The 15,673-nt window shown below is 44.6% G+C and overlaps 1 pseudogene; it reads right to left on the bottom strand.

Moving 5' to 3' along the window:
- Positions 1–15,673, bottom strand: part of LOC135219987 (leucine-rich repeat-containing protein 45-like) — a 99,675-nt pseudogene that overhangs the window by 39,174 nt on the left and 44,828 nt on the right.

The raw sequence follows: 15,673 nt of genomic DNA, 5'->3' as shown, positions 1-15,673 counted from the left end.
TCGTTGCTAGTCCGCCGTCGGGTTTTTCGCTCGCTTCCCTGTGTCGCTGTATTTCTACTGATAATTGGTGACGTATTCTGTGGATTGGCAATCGCTTTTGTGGCTTATTCTTTGGATTATTCTTTTGATTGTTCTTTGGTTACGATGTCTCAGAAACATTTTCGAGTGTGTGTGAATGAGGAATGTAAGGTGAGATTGCCGAAAGCTTCGGTGGATCCTCACACTGTTTGTTTGGGGTGCAGGGGGTTTGAATGTGCTCTAGATAAAAGATGTAAAGAATGCGAGGTTTTGGATGAAAATCAATGGATGGAGATGAAACGCTATGTGCATAGATTAGAATTAGATAACGTAAGGAGGGCTTCTAAATCTAAATCTAGGTCTGTGAGTGATGTTAGTATACACCTTTCTTATAATCCCTCAATCCCTTTAGAAGTAGCTCCTGCTCCTGAGACAGGACCCCTGTAGCTACTTTGGATGACCCTCAGTACGTCAGGATGGCGGCTGAGATGAAGGACCTTAAGGAACAACTTGCAGCCTTGAAGGAAGGTAAGAATGCAGGTGAAATTAGAGATAGTGCTTGTGAAAGTGCAGTGGAGGTGGCGACTGATCGATCCTGTCACGCCCCTAGGTCTAGACCTCTACCAAGCTCCCAGGACCAAGGGAGAAGGTACGTCGACGACCGTAAGGGGGTGAGAGGAACGTATCCTCGGTCAGCCGTCGCCTCAAGCAGTCCTGTTGCGTTTTCCCAGGCTGCTTATGACCGCCACGGAAATGGCGTGTCAGACGTGGTAGTGTCTTCTCCGAGCCCCTCTCCAAGACGCAGAAGGCAGTATGAGTCGAGGCCGACCAAGAGAAGGTGGATGCGCAAGCTGACCAGACTCGTAAACGCTCTCCCCTTTCTAGTAGATGGAGTAGCCCAGAACCGTTTCCTTCCGACGACGATTGGAACGCCTCTCCAGCGAAAAGGTCAAAACCTAGAGCGGATGATTCCCCGCAGCACGCACGGAGGGAGGAGAGATCTCCTCTTCCTTCAGGTTACGGAGAACTTTGAAGACAGCCTTCTCCTGCTTCCAGCATGGCTCGGCAGCCTTCTCCTTCGGAACCGCAAGACCCAACAGCGGTAGCGAAATCTTTCATGACTGTCATGCAAGAACAACTGGCTTCGCTAGTGAAAGCTTTTAGCTGCCCTCCCCCCCAGTCGGGCAGACGTAAGGACGACAATTTGCCAGTGAAGAGATCAAGGGAGGAAGCTCCTGCAGAGGTTTCTGCAGTGGGTAAGAAGGAACGGAGTTCCTCTCCCTTTCGGGACTACAGACAGCACCGTTCGCGCGATGAGAGGAAGTTACGTCACTCTTCGCCCAGGGAACCACCCCTCTCTCGGCACCGTGAAGTTCCTGGCTTCTGTTCAGGCTTCTTCTCCCGACTCTCGACGCCGCGATACGTCAAGCTCTCGTCGCCTCGCCTCTCCATCCTCTAGACATAAGGAATTCTCTTCCTCTCGCCGAGATAGTATTCTTTCGCTCGACACGATGACACCTTCAGGTCTCCACGCGGGAAGACATCAGCTCTCGTTCCCGACAGACCGGCACTCGACAAGACGGTTCTAACACTAGACGAAAGGACGCATACAGTGCTCGCGGGCAGGACGCATCCAACTCTTTACGTCAGGACGCATCCAGCTCTCGACGTCAGGACACATCCAGCTCTCGACGTCAGGACGCAACCAGCTCTCGACGTCAGGACGCAATCCAGCTCTCGACGTCAGGACGCATCCAGCTCTCGACGGAAGGACGCATCCAGTGCCCTACAGCAGGACGCATCCAGTACTCGATGCAAGGACGCATCCAGCTCCCGACATCAGGACGCATCCAGCACTCGACACAAGGACGCATCAAGTGCTCGACTCCAGGATTTACCCGTCTCTCGGCGCCAGGACGCATGCCTCCCGACGTCAGGACGCTTCCATTTTGCGACGCCAGGATGCATCCAGCGATCGGCGTTACTCCCCTGACGCAGGTATGCATCAAGGAAGAGATTGATACGTGTGCACACAGGAATTTGGATGAACAAGAAACCTCCGACTTAGTTCCTTCAACTCAAAGGGATAAGGAGTTGGAAGGAATTCTGGATTTAGAAGAGATATCAGAGGACGAAGATAAACCTGCTAATGCGGCTGCGGACTATAAGGTTCTCTCTCGCTCCCTTCTTGAGCTGTATGGAGAGGAGTTTAAACCGGCTGCTCCTCGTTCTCCTCAGTCGCAGTTCATTAGGAAGAAATCGCAGAAGCAGTCAGCCTTCATCAAGATGAAGCTGTCGATTTCAGCAAAGAAGGCTCTGGCAAGGATCGAGGACTGGCTTAAAGAACGGAGGAAAGCAGTGAAGTCCACCTTCTCGTTTCCTCCAGCTAAGCTTGCCTCTAAGGCGGGAATGTGGTGCGAGACTGGAGAAGCTCTTGGCCTGGGAGTACCTGCCTCCTCCCAGGGGGACTTCTCCGGAATTGTAGACTCTTCTAGGAGACATGCCCTCAATTCCACTAAGGTGATGTGGTCCATGACGGAACTAGACCACCTCATCAAAGGAATATTTAGGTCTTTCGAGGTGTTCAGCTTCTTAGACTGGGCTCTTGGTGCTCTGGCCAGGAAAGCAGAACCCATACAAGGCCACAGGAATGGAAGACCTAACCAGTATTATGGCCTGTATGGATAAGGCTCTCAGAGATGGAGCAAACGAGATGGCTTCCCTGTTTACTGCGGGGGTTCTGAAGAAGAGGGCTCTGCTATGCTCCTTCACGACCAAAGGGGTTACGGTCGCACAGAAGGCAGAACTCCTATACGCCCCTCTCTCGGAACATCTGTTTCCGTCAGTCTTCTGGTCAGGGACATTACCCATTCTCTAACGCAGAAGGCTACACAAGATCTTCTGACGCGCTCCGCAAGGAAGGGTCTACCGGGGGGGAATTCGTCATCTTCAAAGAAGGAGGAGAAGGTTCTGCCAGCCCTTTTCTTTCGGGAGGGTAAGAAAGCTCCAACCAGGACGGACTTCATAGGAAGAAGACAGGAGCGGTAGAGCAAACAGGAGGACGTTCAAAGCCCGCGCTAGAAAGTGAAACAGGTCCTCCAGACAGCAGTAGGAAGCAAGGCTGTCATACTTTTGGCAGGCCTGGAAGAAAAGGGGGGCGGACGCCTGGTCCCTCTCAGTCATCAGGGAGGGTTACAAGATCCCTCTCTTGAGAAAGCCACCACTTTCAAGAACTCCAAGAGCCTTAGTGGCTCAATACTCGAACGCTGTGAAACAGAGGCACTCCTAGATCTAGTAGCCACCATGCTGGAAAAGGGGAGCGATAGAACCTGTACTGGAATTAGAATCCCCAGGGTTCTACAATCGCCTGTTTTCTAGTACCCAATGGCCTCGCGGGTGGTGATGGAGACCCGTTCTAGAATGTCAGCGCACTGACGTCTTTGTAGAAAAGACCAAGTTTACCATGGAGACGACTCAGTCTGTGCTGGCAGCGGTCCCGTCCAGGGGACTGGATGGTGGTCTCTGGACTTGCAAGACGCCTACTTTCATATTCCCCATCCACCCGACTTCAAGGAAGTTCCTAAGATTCGTAGTTCAGAACAGGTGCTTCCAGTTCAAAAGCCCTTTGTTTCGGCCTCAGCACGGCCCTCAAGTTTTCACCAGAGTAATGTCAAACGTGGCTGGATGGCTTCATCAAGAGGGGATAAGAGTATCCCTATACCTGGACGACTGTTGATAAGGTCACAATCGAAGAGCAGGTGTCCTGGAGGACTTGCACAAGACGTTTCTGATGAACCCAGGAGCTGGGTCTCATCATCAACAGGAGAAGTCCCAGATTGAGCCGAGTCAGACGATTCTTTATTTGGGGATAGTTCTGAACTCAGCTCTTTTTCGGGCTTTTCCCTCCCAAGAGGCAAAACAAGTGCCTTGAGAAGGTGCAGGAATTCCTGGAGAGAGAGAAGTGCTTGGCGAGGGAATGGATGAGTTTGCTGGGCACCCTCTCCTCGCTCGAGCAGTTTTGTCTCCCTGGGAAGGTTGCAATCTCAGACCTCTGCAACACAACTTGTTCTTTCAAGAGTCTGGGACAGGAATAATCAGGAGGGCTCCTTTCCTTCCCCCATTCCAGCAGAGATCAAGGAACATCTGAGTTGGTGGCTGGAGCCGTCGAAGCTTGGGGAAGGAATCTCCCTGTTCAAGAAAAAACCCAGACCTAGTGTTGTTCTCAGATGCTTCGGAGTCAGGTTGGGGAGCAACACTGGGGAGCAGAGAGGTCTCAGGCTCTTGGGAAGTGGAACAGAAAAAGAATGGCACATCAACAGGAAAGAGTTGATGCCCGTTCTTTAGGATTAAAAGCCTTCAAGATTCTCTCTCGGGGAGAGTAGTAGAAGTCATTCGGACAACACCACGGCCCTGGCTTACATCAAAAAGCAAGGAGGGACTCATTCTCTGTCCTGTACGAAACAGCAAGAGAGCTTCTTCTGTGGGCAAAGGAGATTGGAGTAGATCTTTTAACAAGATTTGTGCAGGGACAGAAGAATTGTAAGAGCAGACATGCTCAGCAGGAAAAGGCAAGTTCTGCCCGACAGAATGGACCCTCAACCTTCAAGTTTGCCAGGAACTGTGGAAATTATGGGGGAGGCCTTCGATAGATCTCTTCGCCTCCAACCAGAACGAGAAAATCCCCACTACTGCTCCCTAGTCCCGGACAGGGAAGTAATAGCAGTGGACGCCTTCTTGATGGACTGGACAGGGATGGACACTAAATGCGTTCCCTCCTTTCAAGATTATCAATCTTGTCATCAAGAAATTCGCTCTCCTCGAGACAGGGGAGAATGACCCTGATAGCTCCATTCTGGCCAGCAAGAGAGTGATTCACAGAGGTAGTGAAGATGCAAGTGGAACTTTTCAAGAAGCCTTCCTCCAAGTCCAAAGCTTCTCAAACAGCCCCACTTCGAGAGGTATCATCAAAAAAAACCCCCTCGCTCTACAACTGACTGCCTTCAGATATCGAGAAGCTTGCCAAAGCGAGAGCTTTTCAGCGCAAGCTGCGAGAGCGATCGCAAGAGCGGGGAGGGTATCTTCACAGAAAGTCTACCAATCGAAGTGGGAAGTCCTTTCAGATCGTGGTGTAAGCGAAAACACAAAGTGTCCCTCAACCTCTACCTCTGTGAGTCAGATAGCTGATTTTCTCTTGTTCCTCAGGCAAGACTCTAAGCTGGCCGTATCCACCACCCATAAAGGATACAGAAGTATGCTTTCGGCCGTCTTTAGGCACGAGGCATGGATTTATCACAAGATACAGACTTTGAAGGATCTCTTAAAGTCGTTTGAAACGACTAAGCAGACAGTAAGGCCTCCGCTTGGAATTGGATGTGGTTTTTGAAGTTCTTATGCGGCAGGAAGTTTGAGCCCATCTCGCAAGTGACCCTTAGAGACGTAACTAAAAAAAACACTATTCCTGATGGCTCTTGCCACAGCAAAAAGGTGTCAGCAACAAGATTCAGGCAATGGAAAAGCAGATAGGCTTCAATCAAGACGGAGCAGTATGTGCATTAAGGCTCGACTTCCTCGTAAGAAATGAGAACCCATCCAAACCCTGGCCGAGGACGTTTGAGGTTCCTAACCTCAAATTTAGTGGGTCAAAGAGGAGGAGAGACTCCTCTGCCCAGTTAGAGCCCTCAGGGCATATTTATCACGTACAAAGAAGTTTAAGAGGATCATCCAGTGCTTTATGGTGTTCTGTTAAGGATCCTCAAAGGCCCCTCTCGAGAATGCTTTATCATCTTCTTGAGGGAGATGATAAGAGAAGCTCACCTCTTATGTGAGGAGAGAACTTCGGTCTCTAAAAGATGAAGGCCCACGAGGTGAGGGCCATTTCAACGTCACTGGCATATCAGAAGAAACATGTCAGTTTAAACAAATAATGGACTCAACATTATGGAGAAGCAACTCTGTCTTCACTTCTCATACCTCAGAGAGGTAGGAGTTGATTACGAGAAGTGTTACACTTTGGGCCATACGTAGCTACGTCTCGTTATTGGGTAAAGGAGTTACTACCTCCCCTCAACCTTAACTATAGTATGGTATGCCCCTGTTACTTTGGGTTTTTTTGGGGGGGGGTTTGTGTTTTTTTTTATGGTTGTCTGAGGAATTGACTGGTTGGAACAGCACCCTCAGTCTAGCTAGATAGGTAAGATATCTAGTCTGCAAGGTTAGGTGGTTGGGTTGAGTAAGGTTGCAGATAATTGAAAAGGGAAATAGTAGTGCAGAAGTCTAGTCATGTTGTTGGTCTCACCCCGTTTGACAGACTCGAGTGAGTTGTTTCAGCATACAGGTCTCCTCCCTGGCTGGCGCTCCTAAGGGAAAGCGACTCAAGAGGCAGGGACCTTGAAGTCAGCGACCTTAGCAGTAAGGAATCAAAGTGATTACCTACGACTTTTAGTTGTTTTTTGTTTTCCAACGATGTTGCTGTCTTTCACACCTCCAAATGTGTGAATCAGACTATATATATATATAATCTGCCAGGTAAGTTCCTATTCATAAAAATGAAGTATTTATGATAAAACAAAGTTTTATGAATACTTACCTGGCAGTTATATATATATTTTAAGACCCACCCACCTCCCCCTCAGGAGACAGGTCGGGCAAGAGATGATCTGAGGAACAGAAAACGGGAATGATTCCAAGTACCAACCCTGTAAGGTTGTTAACCACCTAACCGAACACCTACCACTCGGCGGTTGCCACGAGTTTTTGAAAAATCTGCCGGACCGATAGAGACTATAGCTATATATATATAACTGCCAGGTAAGTAATCATAAAACTTTGTTTTATCATAAATACTTCATGTTAAATAAATCTTTAATACAAATTAAATATGTAATCTGTCTTACAGAATGTTTGACAGCTAATCAGTTACCCGTGTACACTATACATAAGCCATTTTCTCATAGGATTGAAGATTAATTCTTTTAAAATTATCAGTAATTTGCATTTTTATGTATAACAACACTGTTTATTCACTAATTACTGTATTTTTTTCATATTGTGTATGTGACTGAATATGATTTTATGATAATGATTTACAGCATACTTATAATGTAGTTATGTACCTAATATGCACACTGCAGGTTGGGCCCCCAGACTGACCATAATGGGGTGTATGATTCCTCTCTCTCTCTCTCTCTCTCTCTCTCTCTCTCTCTCACTCCTCTCTCTCTCTCTCTCTCCTCTCTCTCTCTGTGTAGGGTAATGTAAAATGTATGTAAAATTATGTTACTGTAGTTTTTTATGATAAAACATATTGTACACTACTTAAAAGTTAAAACATTTGCTAATTATTTAATTTTATTATCCAGTCTGTTTTTTTTAATGAAAAAATAAATGAGAATAATAATTAGAAATGTTTTTAAATATTGTACAACAGGCTTTATCATAAAAAATCTTGGACATACAGCATATTAGAATGCCCATATATATTTAATCCTCTAAATTTTATGACGCATGCACATATAATACCTGAAAATAAAATACAAATAAAAAGCCTAAAAAATATATAATGAAAATCACAAAAGGAAGAACCATTCCAGTATTTGGTGTAATAACAGAGAATTAGTACCGTAAAGAAAAAATCAGTATCCCAAATTGACTAACTTACAATACTGGTAATTCATGACACTTTAGAAGCTATGAAAACAAAACAAATCCTTACCATCACATTCAATTCTAGCACCTTTAACCTCAGACTGTAGGGAACAAATTGTTTCTTTGAGATCAGTAACATGTGTCTTCTGACTGCTGTATCGAAACTCAAGATCACCAACCTGTGAATAAACACAAATCGAAATCCATTTGTAAAAACAATTATAAAATCTACTGACAGTTAGATAGTCATTTACCATACCCAGTATTTTCAAATATGTTATATTACTTTTACAAATCCATTAATCAAAATTAATCCAGAAGTACATGGAAAATTGTCTCAGCTAACTCAGTCCCTCTCAAAGGAAAGATATAAACCTACCATCAGCCAGTAGTTCAGTGCTTAGTCAGATCCCAGGGTCTCAGGCAAACTACAAATGTCATTATTTGTGTTTTCTGATTCATGAGTTGCAAGAAATTACAAAGGTGCTTGGGTAGTGGCACTTGCATTAGGAGTATAATAGGAACAACAAATTTTGCTAAAACTATGACATTTGTTTCACAACTCTGTTATTAAAAATTAGCCAGGATTTCATTCAAGGTTGCTAAGACTGAGGTACTAAAAACCCAAACTTGGCTAAGTGAGACTTCTACGGTCTGCTAGAATGCACCTTGGGATTAGTCTTAGAAGAATTAGATTACTTAGAGTACTACTATTTACATATATATCTCAGGAAACTACCAACAATATTAGTTGACAGCCAACTAAAATCAGTCTTCACATTAAGAAAAATATACTAATCACCACATGACTTATGAGAAAGGTAAGATTACAGTATCAAAATATCTACGGACTGGTGCCAAGACTAGGACTTAGGAGATCATTCACTGCTGAAAGGGATATTGAGAGTAAAAAGGTTTTACAAGTGTATTCAGAAGAGAAAAAACCTTGCTGTTGCACTATGAAATAAAATTGTTTTTAAGAGGGTGGAGAGAAAGATGGAAGGAGAATATGAATAATGGAGGTACAATGCAATAAAAGGAATGAAAGGGCGCTGCAGCTAGGGGTCAAGAGACACTGCAAAGAACCTTAGGTAATACCCACAGTGCACTGCGTGAGTTTCACAGATGGTACTACCCCCGCTACTGAGTAACTGCTTCTAACTGAGGGATACATCCATAAATGTGCAGTACTACCTGATGACTACTATTGTCTGTCTTTCTTTCATGAGGAGCTGAAACATCTGAGACAATTTCATTTGCACCATCAGACAGCAGTAACATAAATCATACAGGTGAAGTGTGAGAACAATCCATACCTGAGCTTCTAACCTGCTGACAGTAGCTTGAAGTGAGCGAATTTCCCGACTGCTCTCAGATCGGGATTGATCAAGCAACTGAAATGATTTAAAATACATATTAGTAAACAAGAGAATTCAAATTTATATAAACATACTTCTGTCTTACTGTAAGATCCTGCGAAGGCCCCTCCCACTTACTATGGTAACTTTTAATAATTTGAAAGTAAATTCCTGAGAAAATTTAGTATTGATAAAAATTGGTGGTAAGTTTTACCATTTAACAAAAAGTTTCTTGTGTTCTGTTTGGCTTGTAATCAAATATATACAAAGAAAATTCCATGCATAGCAGACCTGAAACTCATTTGGTATTTTTTGTCCTTATTTTGTTTGGTTCACGAATGAGTTTGATAGCTTGTGTATGATTTGTGGAATGTGACGTGTGTTTGGGAGTGCAGTGTGAAATTTGCATTGTTAATAATTGTACGATTGTTGAGTGAACTCGACCCGTTGTGGGCTTTGGAGAACGGTTTCCGATGTCTAATCGCCGCCATCCCCACCTGTGAGAAAGATTGCCTTTGTGTTACTGCTGTAAACAGATCTGTGTTTGGGAAAGACTGGTAGTGTGTCCTGTGAATTTGGAACTATCAACCAACGCAATGAAGTGAATCTACAGTGTGTTTCTTAGGTCTTAGGTCACTGTGTCAATTAGCAACATAATGAACTTTGTGAGGCTGTGACGATGCTGTTTAGCTCATATGAACATTTCTGCCCATTGTTAGGCTATGGAAGCAAATTGGGTATGTGGTGTTTGTGTGTAATATAATCCATGTAGCATTTGCCATGATTGTAGAAATTTCAGGTTTTGTTATAGTTTTTTTATCATGTTTTCACATTGTAAGCTTAATTCTTATTAAAATTACTTTGCGTTTTAGATATTTGGGCGGAGTACTGCACCAGCACCTGTTGTAATGACTGGTAGCCTATGTGGGGATGCCATACAAGAGTATAAGTGATTTCTGCATCAATTAAACAATTTATTATGGATTTATTGTTTGTATAACTAAGAATACATTTTTTATACAATAAACCAATGTAAGCTGTCTGTTTGCAGCAACTATCTCTGAAAGTCACTGAAGCATTGAAAGAAGTTGACAATAAAGAAACTGAGCCTCGAAGAGATTATTTTTAGCTACCCACTAGTTGAGACATAGGCTCCTCCTGCTGACAATTGCACTTGTTGATCTGCCAGTGCGGTCAGAGGGCCTAATAGGTTAGATAATGGTTCCCAAGAGAGCAGCAGATTTGACAATTCGGTATGGCGGTTGTTGTCTGCAGCAGCCGCGTTCACCAGATTCTACACATACCTTTACTTGAATCATTAAAAGAACAATTACTTGTAGCAGCTTTTCTCAAGACCAAGTTTAACACCTTTTGAAATATAGTATAAACCTCCTTATAATGAAGGTAATAAACCTCAAATAAATGAAAACTGTGGACTCTTTTAATCTAATCAATTATTAATGTGTAATAAGTGGCTCCTGTAACAATGCCCAATAAATCTAATCATACAGATCTTCCGTAAGTGTGAATCTATTCAAGGGTCATGCAAAATACAAGCATACTCTGTATCAAAATAAAATTCTTTAAAAAAGAAAAAAAAAAAAAAAAATATAAAATGATTTTTTTCATACACGGTCGAATGTTTGGCCTCTGAATGTTCTAAACAATTTTGTTGTATATCAAACAGGGAAGTTTGGATGGAGGTTGCAAGAGATCAGCAGTTCTATGAGTTAGGAGCTTTTGATATGAATGATGTGTTTGTATTAATACAATTGATTTCGTTCGCTAAATATCTGACTTGTTTCATCACACCTTATCTCTCATATGCAATCTACGTCCCAATTTAGGAGGTGCCCTTTTCACTGTTTAACAAAAGCCATTTGTGACCTGCAGTATCCATGAAGAACTCAAGGGAACATGATAGGTAAGGAACCCACAAATGGCCAAAACAGGTAAAATAAAAGAAGTGAAAATAAAATATGACACTGTACACAAAGCACAGATATTAACTGACCCACAAGGTGACACTTAACATATGTGTTAAACATAACTGCTAGTAACACCAGACTACATTCTAAATAGTCACATTATGGGATGAGGTAAATCCAGCCTTGTTACTATCAGTTCCAACAATTACAATTATCACGTGAGGCTCATCACATAAAAATGAAGCAATAGTTAACTGACTGGTATCTCCCGGTGCCTGGACTTACAATGGTGCTGGCATTATCAAGGTCATATCTGAAAACTAAAGATGTGGACAGAGCTCTGATTTCATGGGCCACAACTTTCAATGCTGCTGCTTCTTCACCAGAGATGCCCTCACAGTCACAGGAACTTAGATGCTCAACCAGGCAGATATACTCTCAGTAACTTGCCTCTTAAACCAACCTATGGCCATGAAGAACCTGGAATTGCCATGCCCAAAATCTCTTGTCTTGCTCAAGTGTGAAAAAGTAACAAATGGCCCTCCCTGACCTGCACGTAGGAACATCACTGGATGAATGACAAGAAGCAGAAGGACTTGAAAAAATTTGGTGATAAGGAGAAACCAGAAAGCTTAAAGCCTTTAGACTGAGTGACGCTACCAACCAAGGCATGAATCTCACTATAGGTAATCCTATGGACTAAGGCACAAGCCAAAACGAACTGCAGAAGTAAAAGATTCCCCTACAGATGTGTCTGTCAATCTCTGGTGTCAATACTACAAAAGGGAAGATAGAGCTTTCCATTAGTATTTTGTTCCGTAGAGCATTAACTACCATCTTTAGTGGGTGAATGCACTGTCTATGAAGAACAATGTAACCTTGAATGTTGAGTTTAACTTCTTGTCTTGCATCTAGGCACTAAAGCTTGGAGACAGACAAAGATTCTAAAATAATTTGGAATGAGTGATTCAGTAAAACCACCTTCACTTCAACACCGCACCAAACCAAGCATCTCTGACAAAGGAGTTAAATTAGAAGATTTTCAATAAGAAAACTGGAAAATAATAAAAACGGTACTACTCTTCTCTTTGCCAGACAAAAGACTGGATTATTTTAGTCACGGTATTCTGAGAAAACTGTGACTGCAATATCAGGTAGAATAATTATTAAGTTCTGCTAAAAGAAGATAGTTTTACACACAAAAGTAAATCAGATCTGACTGTGAATAAGTTACACAAGAACACAATCATGTCGGGTATTGCCAGTCTTGACAAACTCAGTGTAGACTTTCCAACATACATGAATTATGAAAATGTTATTGTTATAATACAATTAAGTTTGTTCATACTTACCTGGCAGATATATATATAGCTGTATTCTCCGAAGTCCGAACAGAATTTTCAAAACTTGCGGCACACGCAGTGGGCGGCCAGGTGGTAGTACCCATTCCCGCCGCTGGGAGGCGGATATCAGGAACCATTCCCATTTTCTATTCATATTTTATCATGTGCACTGTCTCCTGAGGGGAGGTGGGTGGGCATTAATTAATTATATATCTGCCAGGTAAGTATGAACAAACTTAATTGTATTATAACAATAACATTTGTTCATGAAACTTACCTGACAGATATATATATAGCTGAATCCCACCTTCGGATGGTGGGAAGAGCAGAATAGGATTTGTAGGAAACTTAAATTAAGTAGATGATGTACACCTTGGTTCCTTACCTGTTAGCAAAGTAGACTCTGTGAATTACTGTCACTTAAGCCTGCTTGTGCTTAATCAGAAGTTGCCAGCCAGGTGGAGACCTGAGTGCTGGTGCGCTCTGGATCTGCTCTGTCAACGGGGACGTGACCTCAACGTGACAAGAGCATAGAGCCATACAAATGAGGGCAACGAAGCAACTGACCACCACCTGACCAACTATCCAGACCCCCTGAACACTAAGCTAAGAGAGTGGGAGGTCTTCACCAAAGACTCACCACAACCAAAAAACACAACAACTAAAAAAACTAACCTAAACCTAACTAAGGGATAGGGAGAGAGCTACCTTCAGCCCCCAGACTGTGTCTGCAGAAACGTATGGCCCAAGAGAACAACAGTCCTCAGTATATCGTTCTCACATCTCTCAAGTAGTGTGAGGCGAATACTGAATTGCTCCTCCAAAAGGTTGGCGTCAAGGATGTCCTTGATCGACATGTTTCCTTTGGAAGGCAAGCGAGGTTGCGACAGCTCTGACCTCGTGAGCTTTCATTCGCAAGAGGCTCAAATCGGTCTTCTGGGTAAGACGAATGAGCCTCTTTAATCACGTCCCTCAGAAAGAACGCCCAAAGCATTCTTGGATAATGGTATATCGGGCCGTTTAACCGAACACCACAGATTATCTGAGGGACCTCGTACCTCCTTTGTCTTGTGGACATAAAACAAACTTTAGAGCCCTACAGGGCACAGGGCTCTCTCCAGGTTCTTGGCCCACAAGGCTTGTCATGCCCTTAATTTCAAAGCTCCTTGGCCAAGGGTTAGACGGTTTTCATTTTTTGCTAAGAAAGTGGGACTCAAAGAGCAGACCGCATTGTCACCTTTGAAGCCCACTCGCTTACAAATGGCTTGAATTTCGCGTAACTCTCTTCGCCGTCGCCAGAGCAGTTAGGAAAGAGCCTTCTTCTTCGTCAAGTTCCTAAGAGACGCTTCATGGAGAGGCTCGAAAGGACTCGACATCAATAGTCTAAGGACTAAATCTAAAGTTCCAAGAAGGAGGCCTCGCCTGAGGTATCTTGGTAGTCTCAAATGATCTCAGGAGATCGTGAAGATCTCTGTGTCAGAAAGATCTAGGCCTCTGTGTCGGAAGACTGCTGACAGCATACTCTTATATCCCTTGATGGTCGGGACTGCCAGCTTCTGCACATTTCTTAAAAAATAGCAGGAAATCGGCTATCTGGCTCACAGAGGTAGTGGAAGATTGGCAATTCCCTCCTTTCTACAACCATGCCCTGAAGGAAGCCCCACTTCGACTGGTAAACAGCTCTCGAGGAAGTCCTCCTTGCGTTGGCGATCGCTTTCGCAGCTGCTTTAGAAAAACCTCTCGCTCTGGCCAACTTTTCGATAGTCTGAACGCAGTCAGGCCCAGAGCGGAGAGGTTTCGGTGATATCTTGCGAAGTGGGCTGTCTGAGTAGATCTTTCCTCCAGGGCAACGTCCTCGGAAAGTCTATGATGAAGGACATTACCTCCGTGAACCATTCCTTCGCGGGCCACATCGGGGCGATCAGGGTCAACCTCGTCCCCTCCGATGCCGCGAACTTCCTTACTACTTCCCCCATAATCTTGAATGGCGGGAAGGCATACAAGTCCAGGTTCGTCCAGTCCCAGAGCAGAGCGTCTATAGCGACTGCTCCCGGATCCAACACAGGGGAGCAATAAAGAGGCAACCTCTTCGTCCTCGACGTCGCAAATAGGTCGACTAACGGACGTCCCCACAGTCTCCATAGCTCTCGACAGACGTCCTGGTGCAACGTCCATTCCGTCGCAGGATCTGATCCTGTCGGCTGAGAAGGTCTGCTCTGACGTTCTGGACTCCTGCGATAAATCTCGTCAGGATCCTGATTCGCCTCGCATCTGCCCACAGCAGAATCTCCCTCGCCAAGTAAAATAGAGGATGGAGAGTGTACCTCCCTGATTCTTTAGGTACGCAAGGGCCGTGGTGTTGTCCGAGTTTGACTTGGACAACTTTCTCTGCAACCTTTTGCTGGAAGAACTGTAGCGCCAGGAAAACCGCCGCTAGTTCCTTCACATTGATGTGCCAGGACACCTGTTCCCCCCTCCAGGTGCCTGACACTTCCTCCCTCCTAGTGTTGCTCCCCATCCCGACACCGAGGCGTCGGAAAACAACACTAGGTCGGGGCTCAGAAGCTTTAGGGACAACCCCTCTCGAAACTTCCGAGGATCTAACCACCATCTTAGATGGTTCTTCACCGATTTGGTGATCAAAAAGGTCGCATCCAGATCCTCTTTGACTCTCCATTCTTCTGCTAAGAAAAACTGGAGAGGCCTGAGGTTGTAGTCTTCCCAGGGAAACAAACTTTTCCAGCGAGGAAATGGTCCCCAGCAGAGTCATCCACTCCCCTCGCCGAGCAAGCTTCCTTCCCCAAGAAGGCCGACGAAAACTCTCCTAAGCCTTGCAGCTGTCGTTCCTGGGACGGAAACGCTCGAAAAGCCACTGAATCCATCTGAATCCCCTGATACACGATGGACTGTGTTGGGGTCAGATGCGACTTTTCGAGGTTGACCAGAAGTCCCAGGACCTCGCCAAGGCTAACGTGAAGTGAAGGTCCTTCAGACACCTCTCTTCTGACGATGCTCTGATAAGCCAATCGTCGAGATACAGGGACACTCTTATTCCTGCAGAATGTAACCATCTCGCTACGTTCTTCATGAGCATGGTAAACATCCATCGGAGCCGTGCTTTAAACCGAAACAAAGAGCTCGGAATTGCCAAACTTTGTCCCTTAACATAAACCTCAGAAAACTTTTCTTGAAAAGAGGGTGGATAGGCACGTGAAAGTATGCGTCCTGTAGGTCCAAGGACACCATCCAGTCGCCCGGTCTTAAGGCTCCTAGAACCGACTGAGGGCATTTCCATCTTGAATTTTTTCTTTTTCTATGAAAAGATTCAGGCTGCTTACGTCCAAGACTGGACGCCACCCCGACGACTGCTTTGGTACCAGGA

Source organism: Macrobrachium nipponense, chromosome 1 (genome assembly GCF_015104395.2).
Source record: "Macrobrachium nipponense isolate FS-2020 chromosome 1, ASM1510439v2, whole genome shotgun sequence".
Lineage (NCBI taxonomy): Eukaryota > Metazoa > Arthropoda > Malacostraca > Decapoda > Palaemonidae > Macrobrachium > Macrobrachium nipponense.
Note: the sequence above shows the minus strand (reverse complement) of the source record. Positions and strands in the feature narration are given on the sequence as shown.